Consider the following 16,024-nt stretch of genomic DNA (forward strand, 5'->3'; position numbering starts at 1 on the left):
CTCCGTCCACAGTATTGATTAAGGCTGATTAACTTTAATTAGATAATTAAATCTAAGGCAGTGAAAATGAGACTGTAGTCTAGTGTATTTTTATGCCTATTGTGAAGAGCCTATCTATGTGCTAGGTGATCACACACACACACACACACACACACACACACACACACACACATCTAGTAATCCTAAAAAGGAGGTTGTGTAGGCAGGGGAGGGGGTTGCTGTGGCCCACATGTACTCCATGAATGAATGCAATCTGTTAACAGTTATGATGTAAGACACAATCAAGGTATGTGACAAATGTAGGGGCTAGTAATAACGGCCCTAAATGAGTTGGCTCCGCATAGCTGTGAATCTAGCATAATCTTTAATACCAGTAAAAAATGTCAGGGTATGCTACTCTGCTGACACTGACCAACTGGGATCAATAAAAAAAGGAGGAAATTGTCCTAATAAAAACCCACACAAATTCCAGGAGCAAGGACTCACCCGTGAATATGTGCACTCACCGGGGATATGGCCGATGCTCTCCCTATAGTGCCAATAAGATAGGCTATTGAGCGAACAGTAGCCTATTGGGAGTTGAGAATTTTGATAGCCTAACTAAAACACAGGTTAGAGTTATTTTCTTTGTTTCCTATCTTTTGTGTTTTTCCAGCGATTGTATTTCGAAATATTGCGATAGGCCTATTTAAGATGATTTTCACTGATAGCCGCAAATCAACAAATCAGCCATTTGAAATACTGCCCACTCTAGATTATGCCCTGGCTTTATGATTTTCATACAATCAATAGCTTTTTTTTTTTTTTTTTTTTTTTTTTTTTTTAAAGCTAATGATCCTCTGTGGCTAAATCATGCTCTCTGGTGTAGTGTTTTGAAGGATTGTATTGCTTTTTGTATAGACGGGAGTAATTATATAATTTTGGCAAGTTCAATTCAATTTACTTTAGAGGAAGCTGTGTAAAACAGCTGGCCGTTAGGCTAGTAGGTTTACAAGGCCGAGTTCAAATGCAGACATCAAATTCAATGTGAATGGAGAAGTGGACTGGTGACTTTGGGACTAGCAGGATTAGTGCCCTGCCACCCTCTCCTCCCAACACATATCAGTAGGACGGTGGTCTCCCAGCGGTTCCTACAGGACATTACGCAACACTGCTGCTGGGTCTGTTCTGACTTTCACCCTTTATGCCACGCTGCATAAAAGCATCTGCTAATATAAATGGAAAAAATGCATACGTCAACGTTAGCCTCCCGGTCTGCTCTGCTCGGGAATGATTAGGTGGAGGAGGTTCACTGGATTACCTCATCCAATAGAAGAGGGAGGGAATGAAATGAAGAGCATAAAAGAGTGATAAGACAGACGACAGATGAGACTGAACTGATAAGAACAGAGAAAAGCAAGTCCACCCAGAGATATGAGACTACTTCACAGTCATATATAGACTGATAGTAAATGGAGACAAATTATTACATCATGTACTATGGACCCATTTGCAAAAAGGAATACTCCAAATCCAGCACTTGAGAAGCATTTATTTTATCCTACAAATCCAAATGCTTTGGTTGCTGTCTTCAAATGGTTTGATGCTTCTGCTTACCCACCACACTAGTTTTCCACCGTACCCTAACACCCTAATTCTTTCATAATAGATTGTGAGAGAAATCAATATTTCTGGTCTCTTATGAAAAGAGGAACTGTGCAATCAGAGACTGTGAATACAAACAGGTCTGGAGCCAGAGCGCTCTAGGAGGGTGACAACACCCCTCCTCTAGGTGTGATCACACACTCAGAGGCTACCATAGAAATAGAATGCCTCTGGGGCTCTACTGCCTCCCTTGCACTGACCACAGGTGACCTGGCCGCAGTGCAGACAGGACCTGATGTGACCGTGACCACACAGGAGAGTGTGTGTGTGTGTGTGACAGGATAGCGTGTTCAAACTCCTCAAATCCCCACACAATCCTCCTCACAGCTCGACAGGATGGGCAGATTAACAAACCAAGGCAGGCACCAAAAACAGAATGACGGATAAAAAGCTCTACTGCAAATGTACAAACAAGTGAGAGAGCACACACACACACACACACACACACACACACACACACACACACACACACGAGGATGGAGGGGGCTTGCAGCAAAGGTCACTCAAAGATCCACAATGCCGCAGAGAAACAGAGAGAGAGCAGAGCCATAGTATGGCTCAGAGAAACCGTAATCCCTCAATGTCATCATTCATTTAAAGAAAATAACCAACGTAACTCAGACACTTACAATGATTTACCAGGTTAGGAAGACCACACACACTGAATACACAATGAAGGAAACAGAGTCTGTACTTAAGAGTAAATCTGATAACACAGAGACATTGTAGTTGCGTAAACTAAAAGTAATGAGCTGCCGCACCAAGGTCACCTTGGAATAATCCTGTCTCAGAGGGCACTATACTAGATAGCGGTGTATGAGTGCAGGCTGGTTTGAGAGAAGATGGTGTATGTGTACAGTTGTGGTCAAAAGTTTTGAGAATGACACAAGTATTGGTCTTCAAAGTTTGCTGCGTCAGTGTTTTTAGATATCTTTGTCAGATGTTACTATGGTATACTGAAGTATAATTACAAGCATTCCATAAGTGTCAAAAGGCTTTTATTGACAATTACATTAAGTTTATGCAAAGAGTCAATATTTTCAGTGTTGACCCTTCTTTTTCAAGACCTCTGCAATCCGCCCTGGCATGCTGTCAATTAACTTCTGGGCCACATCCTGACTGATGGCAGCCCATTCTTGCATAATCAATGCTTGGAGTTTGTCAGAATTTGTGGGGTTGTTTGTCCACCCGCCTCTTGAGGATTGACCACAAGTTCTCAATGGGATTAAGGTCTGGGGAGTTTCCTAGCCATGGACCCAAAATATCGATGTTTTGTTCCCCGAGCCACTTAGTTATCACTGTTGCCTTATTGCAAGGTGCTCCATCATGCTGGAAAAGGCATTGTTCGTCACCAAACTGTTCTTGGATGGTTGGGAGAAGTTGTTCTCGGAGGATGCATTGGTACCATTCTTTATTCATGGCTGTGTTCTTAGGCAAAATTGTGAGTGAGCCCACTCCCTTGGCTGAGAAGCAACCCCACACATGAATGGTCTCAGGATGCTTTACTGTTGGCATGACACAGGACTGATGGTAGCGCTCACCTTGTCTTCTCCGGGCAAGCTTTTTTCCGAATGCCCCAAACAATCGAAAAGGGGATTCATCAGAGAAAATGACTTTACCCCAGTCCTCAGCAGTCCAATCCCTGTACCTTTAGCAGAATATCAGTCTGTCCCTGATGTTTTTCCTGGAGAGAAGTGGCTTCCTCGCTGCCCTTCTTGACACCAGGTCATCCTCCAAAAGTATTTGCCTCACTGTGCATGCAGATACACTCACACCTGCCTGCTGCCATTCCTGAGCAAGCTCTGCACTGGTAGTGCCCCGATCCCGCAGCTGAATCAACTTTAGGAGACGGTCCTGGCGCTTGCTGGACTTTCTTGGGCACCCTGAAGCCTTCTTCACAACAATTGAACCTCTCTCCTTGAAGTTCTTGATGATCCGATAAATGGTTGATTTAGGTGCAATCTTACTAGCAGCAATATCCTTGCCTGTGAAGCCCTTTTTGTGCAAAGCAATGATGACTGCACGTGTTTCCTTGCAGGTAGCCATGGTTAACAGAGGAAGAACAATGATTTCAAGCACCACCCTCCTTTTAAAGCTTCCAGTCTGTTATTCTAACTCAATCAGCATGACAGAGTTATCTCCAGCCTTGTCCTCGTCAACACTCTCACCTGTGTTAACGAGGGAATCACTGACATGATGTCAGCTGGTCCTTTTGTGGCAGGGCTGAAATGCAGTGGAAATGTTTTTTGGGGATTAAGTTCATTTTCATGGCATAGAGGGACTTTGCAATTAATTGCAATTCATCTGATCACTCTTCATAACATTCTGGAATATATGCAAATTGCCATCATAAAAACTGAGGCAGCATACTTTGTGAAAATTTATATTTGTGTCATTCTCAAAACATTTGACCACGACCGTAGACTGGTTTCGGGTCAATTGAGAACCAGTGCCGAGTGTGTACCAGTGTAAACGACAAACTGGTTACAGTTAGAGGGAATAGGCCCATGGCACCCGTCCTGGCACTGACAGAAGCAGTGTTTTCTGGGTAATGCCTCTCACTCACGGTCTGTCCTTCTATCGGTCACAAACTGCTGTCCTAATGGAATTTTCCACATGAGCGCCTTCTCCCTCTGTGCTCTTAACACTCAGCGTCAGCTACACGCACACACACACACACACACACGCGCACGCACGCTCGCTCAGCACAGACCTCTAACAACCCACACCATCGCTCATGACCTCAGCATCAATCCCGAGTCACACACACACACACACACCATCACAAAACACGCTGACAGGGCTGAGATAGAATCTGTGCCTCTCTGATAGCATCGGATTTCATTGGGATAGAGGATAGAGGGTGTGTACCATAGTAGCAGTTGAAGCTCGCATCTGCTATAAGACCATGGTGCTTGCCTACGGAGCTGTGAGGGGAACGGCACCTCCGTACCTTCAGGCTCTGATCAGTCCCTACACCCAAACGAGGGCATTGCGTTCATCCACCTCTGGCCTGCTGGCCCCCCTACCTCTGCGGAAGCACAGTTCCCGCTCAGCCCAGTCAAAACTGTTCGCTGCTCTGGCACCCCAATGGTGGAACAAGCTCCCTCACGACGCCAGGACAGCGGAGTCACTCACCACCTTCCGGAGACACTTGAAACCCCACCTCTTTAAGGAATACCTGGGATAGGATAAAGTAATCCTTCTACCCCGCCTTACCCCCCCCCCAAAAAAAAAAAAAATTAATAATAATATTGTAAAGTGGTTGTCCCACTGGCTATCATAAGGTGAACGCACCAATTTGTAAGTCGCTCTGGATAAGAGCGTCTGCTAAATGACGAAAATGTAAATGTAAAAATGTAGCAGAGTCCAGCACATAGTCATGATGTCTGTTTTGGCAGTCAGTCTGCTCTGTTCTGACAGAACTGTGAGTCAGGGGACATACCTGCTGCTGCTGTGGGTGAGATGTAGATGTGACCTTCCCATCATGCACTAGGACAGGGATTAACATGGTTAGTGGCAGGTAGGCAGCGCCAACACCAGCACCACCCAACCCCCGGGCGCTGAACACCCGCTTCCCTGCCTGTAATTCAGACCTGCTAGGTTGGGACTGAGGTGTGGGGTGGGGAGGTATAATCTCAACCACTGCAGCTGGCTGGAAGTTGTAAGTGTTCAACACACACACACACACACACACACAGGTCCAACACATTATAAACCTGGAAAATCTGGACAGCTAGATTGGTAGTGGGAGAAAGGAGAGTGTTGTGACGGTTAACAAAGGAGCTTCAGCAGGTGAGATCTATACTAGCCATGTCATTCAGGCATGCATGCACACATTTATCAACATAATATCGTCTGGGTTAAGCACATGTCAGCTAGAACAGGCCTGCTTGACTTGACAGAATCCCTTCTGTTTTAAACAAAACATGCCATACATATTTGCCCATGGAAGAAGTGGTCAGAAAGTGACTTTTTGGACCTGAATGCCAAAGCATTTAGGAAATAGAGGTCTTAAAAGTTGAGCCATTTTGCATTACCCACCCTACCATGAGACCTCTATGTCTTCATCACTGGTTGAGTTTGATATCATTTAAAGGCTTACAAAAGAGGGTTGTCAAACTATTCTATAATTTCTTAACAGAAGATATAAATGTTTGATCCTTTAACGTCAATTATCTAAAAACGCGTAAACTCCACATACAGTTGAAGTCGGAAGTTTACATACACATTTTATTATATTATATTTCTATGATTGAAATTACACCCACCCTGTATTTACGAGTATGCTGTGTCTCAACCGATGGTGGGAACAACACAAACACCTCAGATTATGTCAAATAGGGTCTAAGCTACAACATATGCGAAATAGTGAAGCATTAAACAAAGTTATCCTTTTTAGATAAAACTATACTAAATATAATCAAATCACCAAATAATTGATTAAAACACACTGTTTTGCACCGAAGGTGTACGGTAGCCTCAACAGCACACTGTAGGGTAGCACCATGGTGTAGCCGGAGGACAGCTAGCTTCCGTCCTCCTCTGGGTAAATTGACTTCAATACAAAACCTAGGAGGCTCATGGTTCTCACTGCTTACCATAGACTTATACAGTAATTATGACAACTTCTGGAGGATGTCCTCCAGCCTATCAGAGCTCTTGCAGCATGAACTGACATGTTGTCCACCCAATCAAAGGATCAGAGAATGAATCTAGTACAGAAAGCATAAGCTACAGCTAGCTAGCACTGCAGTGTGTAAATGTGGTGAGTAGTTGACTCAAAGAGAGAGAAAGACAATAGTTGAACAAATTAATTTCTTCCAAAATGAAGAAGCAAGAGAGAAAGAGTCTTAACTTTCACTTACTTAGCTAGCAAATGCAGCTAGCTAGTTTAGCCTACTGAAACGCATTAGTTCTATTAGCTATGCTGACTATGACCTTACTTTAGCTAATATGGTGACAACGATGTAGGGTCGTGTAGCGGTTTGGCTTGGATATTTATTTATTTTTCGCCTGGTCACATGCAGCTGATGTGTTGTGCATTGAAGTCCACAAGTGAAGGGAAGAGGTGAGAGGAGGAGAGTGCATAGATGCAAGAAGGAATACAACGTGGCTGCTATGAAAGTGAACTGTGTTTATGCGTGATCAGGGGTGTATTCATTCCAACGATTCTGTTGAAAAACTTTTCTTAAAACGGAAGCAAACGGAACAAAAAGGGGATAAACATAGCTGAATTTGTCCAATAGAAACTCTTGTTTGCAACTTTTAGACTAACGATTACACCCTATATCAGCTAGATGCAGGCAAGAGTGTACAAGGCGGTATTGAATGTCACTGTCCATGTGTCACCTCAAATTTGTCTCTCGACCTGTGTGCACCTACGTTATAAACTTTCCTTCATAGGCTAGGTTGTAGCAACCTCATGATGGGTATAGGAAATTCTAGTATCATGTAGTAGCCTAAACCTATTGCTGTTACATTGAACTGGGTGAATGGAATATGAATGAGAGTCATCCAACATGCTTTAATAGAAATAAGGCCATGTTCATTAAAAAAGATCGTCCTCCCTTATCTTAAAACGGCACTGACCACCACTGGTTAAAAGGCACAAAAAAAACATTTTTGACAACACTGTTTTAAGCTTTTAAATTAGGTCAAACTCAACCATTTATCTTTTGCCCGTGATGAAGACATGGATGTCTCATGGTAGGGTATGCAAAATGGGTCAACTTTGAGCACCTCTATCTCCTAAATGTTTTAGCATTCAGGTCCAAATAAATCCCTTTCTGACCACTTCTTCCATGGAAAGTTTCATTCAAATCAAAATGGGGTGCAGTCAAAAAGTGATTGAAATCAGATGGAACAACCCAATACAGAACATAATGCTTCAACATTAGAAGCGAGAAAACACAGTTGATCTGTAGTACCGGTAATCTGTTTAGAAGGAGTCGAGAAGATCTTGTCCAGAGATTGTGTGGTGATGGGAATCATTGGACGATTGCATTACGAATTTGATCGATTGACCTTAGAATAGCTAACTAGCTACGCTGATCTGATTTTCCCTTATCAGATCATGTACATTCAGATAAACACAGAACACATTGTTTCTGTTATCGGGTCAGTCTGGTTGAATCGATATAGATTAGAAACACTGTCAGGGTTCTAATGGCGAACCTCATTAACGATGAAGATCAGAACACATTCCAACAGGTCTCTAATCCACACCCGTCCTGAGTGTGTCAGACATGCCTTGGGCTGGGGGAGTTAGGGATTTTTAGGGATGATTATAAATTCAGACTGCAGTGAAAACAGTTGTTAGTTTGCCTTCAGTGTAAAAGCAAGAGTGGTTTCCTCGGTAGATCAAGTCAGTTCAGACCCATTTAAACCTTTTCCACTAACCCTGTAGAGGCTGACCTGGGGTGAGAGTGTGTGTTTAGGGCGGCATGTGGGTTTGTTTTCGCTAGCGCTGCATGTCCACGGTTAACCTATGGGGTTTCTCAACAGTTTTGACTGATTTACATCCAAATCTAATTTCCACAGCAGTTATTGCACAACACTGACCAAGACAAAATCCCCTACCACTAGTTAAAAAGAAGAAAAAAAAGTTGCCTCGTGACAGCCAAAGTGAAATAATTGCATAAATCGATATCGCAATGCATGGCACTACCTATCTTGAACGGTATTAACCTTACTCCCTGCTAGCTAGTCAGCCTTCCCAGTTCCCTTAGCCTCTGTCTGTGTCCCTGAAAATGCCACTCGTGAATGCCGAGGTTAAACAACTGCACAATAGATATCGCAATGCATGGCACTCTACCGATCTTGCATTTGTGGCCTACCGTTCCCTCGCCTACCGTTCCCTGACACAACATAGTACACAGAGAGGTCATCCCTGGAGTCTGTCAGTAATAGAGCTGTTCATTTGTTTAGCTTCCAGAGATATTAGTCAACTGTGTCAGCAGCTCTATTCTACACATTACCTGTCCTGCTGAACTGTATTAACCATACTCCCTGCTAGCCTAAAGTAACTTCCCTCTCCCTGCTAGCTAGTCAGCGTGGTTCCTTGTTCCCTTAGCCTCTGTCTGTGTCTCAGCAAGGGAATGGGAGTGGTAGTAGGGAGACCAACAGCTCAACTGACTCATTACAAATAACTGGAGGGGGGAGGTTCCTTTCCTCCAAGGCTGCGTCAGGCTGGCTGGTGGGACTGGTAGCCAAATGTCTGTCAGTCTAACCTTTGGTTCCGTGTGGTGCAGAGCGGAGGAGTTCATTGAACTCCAGTGACTCGCTCCCTATGCTAGCTGGAGGCAGGCCAAGATAACACACCCCAGCTTGAACTGTAAACACAAGTATCAGCCCTGCTACCTGCCTACAGCCTGTGGTATTTCGCTCCACAGCTGAGCGCTAAGCAAACAGACAACACCCCTCCCCCTCCCACACACCCTTCTCTGGCTACACCTCCATTTCTCTCCATTCCCCTCCACCTCCTCTCCCTCCCCTGCTCCCATTCTCTCCCTCTTCTCCTATATTCCACCCCCCCAACTTTCCTTCCCTCTCACCTCCTCAATGTCCCGAGCCAGAACACACACCTATAGGCTGACAGAACACAGGAAAAAGGGAGGGACAGCCAGGGGAAGTACCAGCGCTTTAGAAAGAGCTTTCATATCCAAACCAGTACAGAGGAGGAAGATAAGTATTTGGGGTCAAAGTACTGTGCTAAAGGTAATTGTAAAGGGATTTGTTTTCTCTGATTGCTGTGCGTGTGTGGACATGTTAAACTATACTTGTGGGGAACAGAAGTCTTCACAAGAATAGTAAACCAACACAAATTTGAGTGGTCCCCACAAGAAAAAGGGCTATTATTAGGCTAAGGGGTTAGGTTTAGAATTAGGGATACGTTTAGGGGTTAAGGTCTTGAAAAATTAGAGTTTTAAATGGGAACCAATTGTGTCTCCCCACAAGGTTTGGAAAACCACTGTGTGTGTGTGTGAGACTGTACAGTCGTGGTCAAAAGTTGAGAATGACACAAATATGAATTTTCACAAAGTCTGCTGCCTCAGTTTTTATGATGGCAATTTGCATTTGCTCTAGAATGTTATGAAGAGTGATCAGATTAATTGCAATTAATTGCAAAGTCCCTCTTTGCCATGAAAATGAACTTAATCCCCAAAAAACATTTCCACTGCATTTCAGCCCTGCCACAAAAGGACCAGCTGACATCATGTCAGTGATTCCCTCGTTAACACAGGTGAGAGTGTTGACGAGGACAAGGCTGGAGATCACTCTGTCATGCTGATTGAGTTAGAATAACAGACTGGAAGCTTTAAAAAGGAGGGTGGTGCTTGAAATCATTGTTCTTCCTCTGTTAACCATGGCTACCTGCAAGGAAACACGTGCCGTCATCATTGCTTTGCACAAAAAGGGCTTCACAGGCAAGGATATTGCTGCTAGTAAGATTGCACCTAAATCAACCATTTATCGGATCATCAAGAACTTCAAGGAGAGAGGTTCAATTGTTGTGAAGAAGGCGTCAGGGCGCCCAAGAAAGTCCAGCAAGCACCAGGACCGTCTCCTAAAGTTGATTCAACTGCGGGATCGGGGCACCACCAGTGCAGAGCTTGCTCAGGAATGGCAGCAGGCAGGTGTGAGTGCATCTGCACGCACAGTGAGGCGAAGACTTTTGGAGGATGGCCTGGTGTCAAGAAGGGCAGCAAAGAAGCCACTTCTCTCCAGGAAAAACATCAGGGACAGACTGATATTCTGCAAAAGGTACAGGGATTGGACTGCTGAGGACTGGGGTAAAGTCATTTTCTCTGAATCCCCTTTCCGATTGTTTGGGGCATCTGGAAAAAAGCTTGTCCGGAGAAGACAAGGTGAGCGCTACCATCAGTCCTGTGTCATGCCAACAGTAAAGCATCCTGAGACCATTCATGTGTGGGGTTCCTTCTCAGCCAAGGGAGTGGGCTCACTCACAATTTTGCCTAAGAACACAGCCATGAATAAAGAATGGTACCAACACATCCTCCGAGAACAACTTCTCCCAACCATCCAAGAACAGTTTGGTGACGAACAATGCCTTTTCCAGCATGATGGAGCACCTTGCCATAAGGCAAAAGTGATAACTAAGTGGCTCGGGGAACAAAACGTCGATATTTTGGGTCCATGGCTAGGAAACTCCCCAGACCTTAATCCCATTGAGAACTTGTGGTCAATCCTCAAGCAAGAGGCGGGTGGACAAACAAAAACCCACAAATTCTGACAAACTCCAAGCATTGATTATGCAATAATGGGCTGCCATCAGTCAGGATGTGGACCAGAAGTTAATTGACAGCATGCCAGGGCGGATTGCAGAGGTCATGAAAAAGAAGACTCTTTGCATAAACTTGTAATTGTCAATAAAAGCCTTTGACACTTATGGAATGCTTGTAATTATACAATAGTAACACCTGACAAAGATATCTAAAAACACTGAAGCAGCAAACTTTTTGAAGATCAATACGTCACTCAAAACTTTTGACCACGACTGTACTGTTGAGACTAGGGTGGGGCAGTATTTTATTTAGTGTTCTTTGTTACATGATTTACATTAAGTGACAGACCCACGAGGATCATGTGCTGTATGCATGATGACAGTACTCTCTCGTGAGAATGGATTTGGGACCGCATGCAAGATTTGACTCTGGGTGCGGAAATGACCATGACAGGGACACGTTCTCCTGACGGTAGCCGTTTCAGTAGCAGCAGCCCGTCCATTAGGGGCAGCGCCCCACCTGTGATAGTTTTTTACCAATGTAAACATAGAAATTGTTTTATACACACTAAGTGTACAAAACATTAGGAACTATTTCCATGACAGAGTGACCAGGTGAAAGCTATGATCCCTTATTGATGTCACTTGTTAAATCCACTTCAAATCAGTGTAGATGAAGGGGAGGAGACAGGTTAAATAAGGATTTTTAAGCCTTGAACAAATTGAGACATGGATTATCTATGTATGCCATTCAGAGGGTGACCGGGCAAAACAAAATATTTAAGTGCCTTTGAACAGGGTATGGTAGTAGGTGCCAGACGCACCAGTTTGAGTGTCAAGAACTGCAACGCTGCAACTTGACACAACTATGGGAAGCACTTCAAAAATCCATGCCCCGACAAATTGAGGCTGTTCTGAGGGCAAAAGGGCGTACAGCAACTCAATATTAGGAAGGTGTTCTTAATGTTTTGTACACTCAGTGTGTGTGTGTGTATATATATATATATATACACACACACACTACATGACCAAAAGTATGTGGAAACCTGCTCGTTGAACATCTCATTCCAAAATCATGGGCATTAATATGAAGTTGGTCCCCCCCCCCTTTGCTGCTATAACAGCCTCCACTTTTCTGGGAAGGCTTTCCACTAGATATTGGAACATTGCTGCAGGGACTTGCTTCCATTCAGCCAAAAGAGCATTAGTGAGCTCGGGCACTGATGTTGGGCGATTAGGCCTGGCTTGCAGTCGGCATTCCAATTCATCCCAAAGGTGTTCGATGGGGTTGACGTCAGGACTCTGTACAGGCCAGTCAAATTCTTCCACACCGATCTCGACAAACCATTTCTGTATGGACCTCACTTTGTGCACAGGAGCATTGTCATACTGAAACAGGAAAGGGCTTTCCCCAAACTGTTGCCACAAAGTTGGAAGCACAGAATCGTCTAGAATGTCATTGTATGCTGTAGCGTTAAGATTTCCCTTCACTGGAACTAAGGGGCCTAGCCCGAACCATGAAAAACAGCCCCAGACCATTATTCCTCCTCCACCAAACTTTAGAGTTGGCACTATGCATTCGGGGAGGTAGCGTTCTCCTGGCAGCCGCAAAACCCAGATTTGTCCGTCGGACTGCCAGATGGTGAAGCGTGATTCATCACTCCAGAGAATGTGTTTCCACTGCTCCAGAGTCCAATGGTGCCGAGCTTTACACCACTCCAGCCAGCGCATGGTGATCTTAGGCTTGTGTGCGGCTGCTCGGCCATGGAAACACATTTCATGAAGCTCCCATCTAACAGTTATTGTGCTGACGTTGCTTCCAGAGGCAGTTTGGAACTCTGTAGTGAGAGTTGCAACCGAAGACAGACGATTTTTACTCGCTACGGCACTCGGCGGTCCCGTTCTGTGAGCTTGTATGGCCAACCACTTCGCGTCTGAGCCGTTGTTGCTCCTAGATGTTTCCACTTCACAATAACAGCACATACTGTTGACTGACGCAGCTCTAGCAGGGCAAAAATTTGACAAACTGACTTGTTGGAAAGGTGGCATCCTATGACAGTGCCAAGTTGAAAGTCACTGAGCTATGGAGATTGCATGGCTGTGTGCTCGTTTTACACACCTGTCAGCAATGGGTGTGGATGAAATAGCCGAATCCACTAATTTGAAGGGGTGTCCACATACTTTTGTTTGTGTGTATGTGTGTGTGTCTATGTATGTATGTATGTATGTATGTATGTATGTATGTATGTATGTATGTATGTATGTACAGTGGGGAGAACAAGTATTTGATACACTGCCGATTTTGCAGGTTTTCCTACTTACAAAGCATGTAGAGGTCTGTAATTTTTATCATAGGTACACTTCAACTGTGAGAGACGGAATCTAAAACAAAAATCCATAAAATCATATTGTATGATTTTTAAGTAATTCATTTGCATTTTATTGCATGACATAAGTATTTGATACATCAGAAAAGCAGAACTTAATATTTGGTACAGAAACCTTTGTTTGCAATTACAGAGATCATACGTTTCCTGTAGGTCTTGACCAGGTTTGCACACATTGTAGCAGGGATTTTGGCCCACTCCTCCATACAGACCTTCTCCAGATCCTTCAGGTTTTGGGGCTGTCGCTGGGCAATACGGACTTTCAGCTCCCTCCAAAGATGTTCTATTGGGTTCAGGTCTGGAGACTGGCTAGGCCACTCCAGGACCTTGAGATGCTTCTTACGGAGCCACTCCTTAGTTGCCCTGGCTGTGTGTTTCGGGTCATTGTCATGCTGGAAGACCCAGCCACGACCCATCTTCAATGCTCTTACTGAGGGAAGGAGGTTGTTGGCCAAGATCTCGCGATACATGGCCCCATCCATCCTCCCCTCAATACGGTGCAGTCGTCCTGTCCCCGTTGCAGAAAAGCATCCCCAAAGAATGATGTTTCCACCTCCATGCTTCACGGTTGGGATGGTGTTCTTGGGGTTGTACTCATCCTTCTTCTTCCTCCAAACACGGCGAGTGGTTTAGACCAAAAAGCTCTATTTTTGTCTCATCAGACCACATGACCTTCTCCCATTCCTCCTCTGGATCATCCAGATCATCATTGGCAAACTTCAGACAGGCCTGGACATGCGCTGGGTTGAGCAGGGGGACCTTGCGTGCGCTGCAGGATTTTAATCCATGACGGCGTAGTGTGTTACTAATGGTTTTCTTTGAGACTGTGGTCCCAGCTCTTTTCAGGTCATTGACCAGGTCCTGCCATGTAGTTCTCGGTTGATCCCTCACCTTCCTCATGATCATTGATGCCCCACGAGGTGAGAACTTGCATGGAGCCCCAGACCGAGGGTGATTGACCGTCATCTTGAACTTCTTCCATTTTCTAATAATTGCGCCAACAGTTGTTGCCTTCTCACCAAGCTGCTTGCCTATTGTCCTGTAGCCCATCCCAGCCTTGTGCAGGTCTACAATTTTATCCCTGATGTCCTTACACAGCTCTCTGGTCTTGGCCATTGTGGAGAGATTGGAGTCTGTTTGATTGAGTGTGTGGACAGGTGTCTTTTATACAGGTAACGAGTTCAAACAGGTGCAGTTAATACAGGTAATGAGTGGAGAACAGGAGGGCTTCATAAAGAAAAACTAACAGGTCTGTGAGAGCCGGAATTCTTACTGGTTGGTAGGTGATCAAATACTTATGTCATGCAATAAAATGCAAATTAATTACTTAAAAATCATACAATATGATTTTATGGATTTTTGTTTTAGATTCCGTCTCTCACAGTTGAAGTGTACCTATGATAAAAATTACAGACCTCTACATGCTTTGTAAGTAGGAAAACCTGCAAAATCGGCAGTGTATCAAATACTTGTTCTCCCCACTGTATATGTGTGAATACATTTTTTTACATTTACATTTTAGTCATTTAGCAGACGCTCTTATCCAGAGCGACTTACAGTTAGTGAGTGCATACATTTTTATTTTTTATAATGGAATCGAACCCACAACCCTGGCGTTGCAAATGCCATGCTCTACCAACTGAGCTACATCCCTGCCAGCCATTCCCTCCCCTACCCTGGACGACGCTGGGCCAATTGTGCGCCGCCCCATGGGTCTCCCGGTCGCGGCCAGCTACGACAGAGCCTGGATTCGAACCAGGATCTCTAGTGGCACTGCGATGCAGTGCCTTAGACCACTGCGCCACTCAGGAGGACATCCCATCTGGTTTGTGCTTAGTGGGACTATCATTTGTTTTTCAACAGGACAATGACCCAAAACACACCTCCAGGCTGTGTAAGGGCTATTTGACCAAGAAGGAGAGTGATGGAGTGCTGCATTAGATGACCTGACCTCCACAATCACCCGACCTCAACCCAATTGAGATGGTTTGGGATGAGTTGGACCGCAGACTGTTGGAAAAGCATTCCAGGTGAAGCTGGTTGAGAGAATGCCAAGAGTGTGCAAAGCTGTCATCAAGGCAAAGGTTGGCTACTTTGAAGAATCTCAAAAATATATTTTGATTTGTTTAACACTTTTTTTGGTTACTAGATGATTCCATATGTGTTATTTCACAGTTTTGATGTCTTCACTATTATTCTACAATGTAGAAAATAGTAAAAATAAAGAAAGACCCTTGAATGAGTAGGTGTGTCCAAACTTTTGACTGGTACTGTGTGTATATATATTTCACGGATAATGTTTTAAATGCTCATAAAAGTGGTAAGTGTGTACATTTTCCTGTTTAAAAAATATATTGTTCAAAACAAGCTGTTCAGCTACTTACTACTCTGCCCCTCAGTGACTGTCAGCAGCAGCTCCGCGGGCGCATAGGCCATGCGAACATTGCTTGGAGTGTTTTGCCAGCTATTTGCTATGAGGGGGGAACTTCCCTAATGAAATCGCAGGATTTCATAGCATAAATTTTAACAGCACAAAGTAAATGGACCGTCCTGGGGTGCTCAATGTGCCTCTATTCAGTCTCCTCTTCCCAATGAGTCTCTCATGCCAGATGGCTTACTTCCGACTAGATCTGCTCTATGAGGTACAGATGACGCAAAAAGAAAATTGTAATTAACTTGTAAATAAATAAATCATAACAGTCATGGGAGCCTGGGACCCAATAAACCAGACAACGACATCCAACAA

General features: G+C 44.3%; 1 protein-coding gene across 1 annotated transcript in view; it reads right to left on the reverse strand.

Moving 5' to 3' along the window:
* The window catches only part of LOC311118280 (endonuclease/exonuclease/phosphatase family domain-containing protein 1-like), a 43,403-nt gene that overhangs the window by 23,475 nt on the left and 3,904 nt on the right, over window positions 1-16,024 (reverse strand). The gene's annotated exons all lie outside the window — the stretch shown is intronic.

This window comes from Coregonus lavaretus (genome assembly GCF_964263955.1).
Source record: "Coregonus lavaretus genome assembly, chromosome: 3".
NCBI lineage: Eukaryota > Metazoa > Chordata > Actinopteri > Salmoniformes > Salmonidae > Coregonus > Coregonus lavaretus.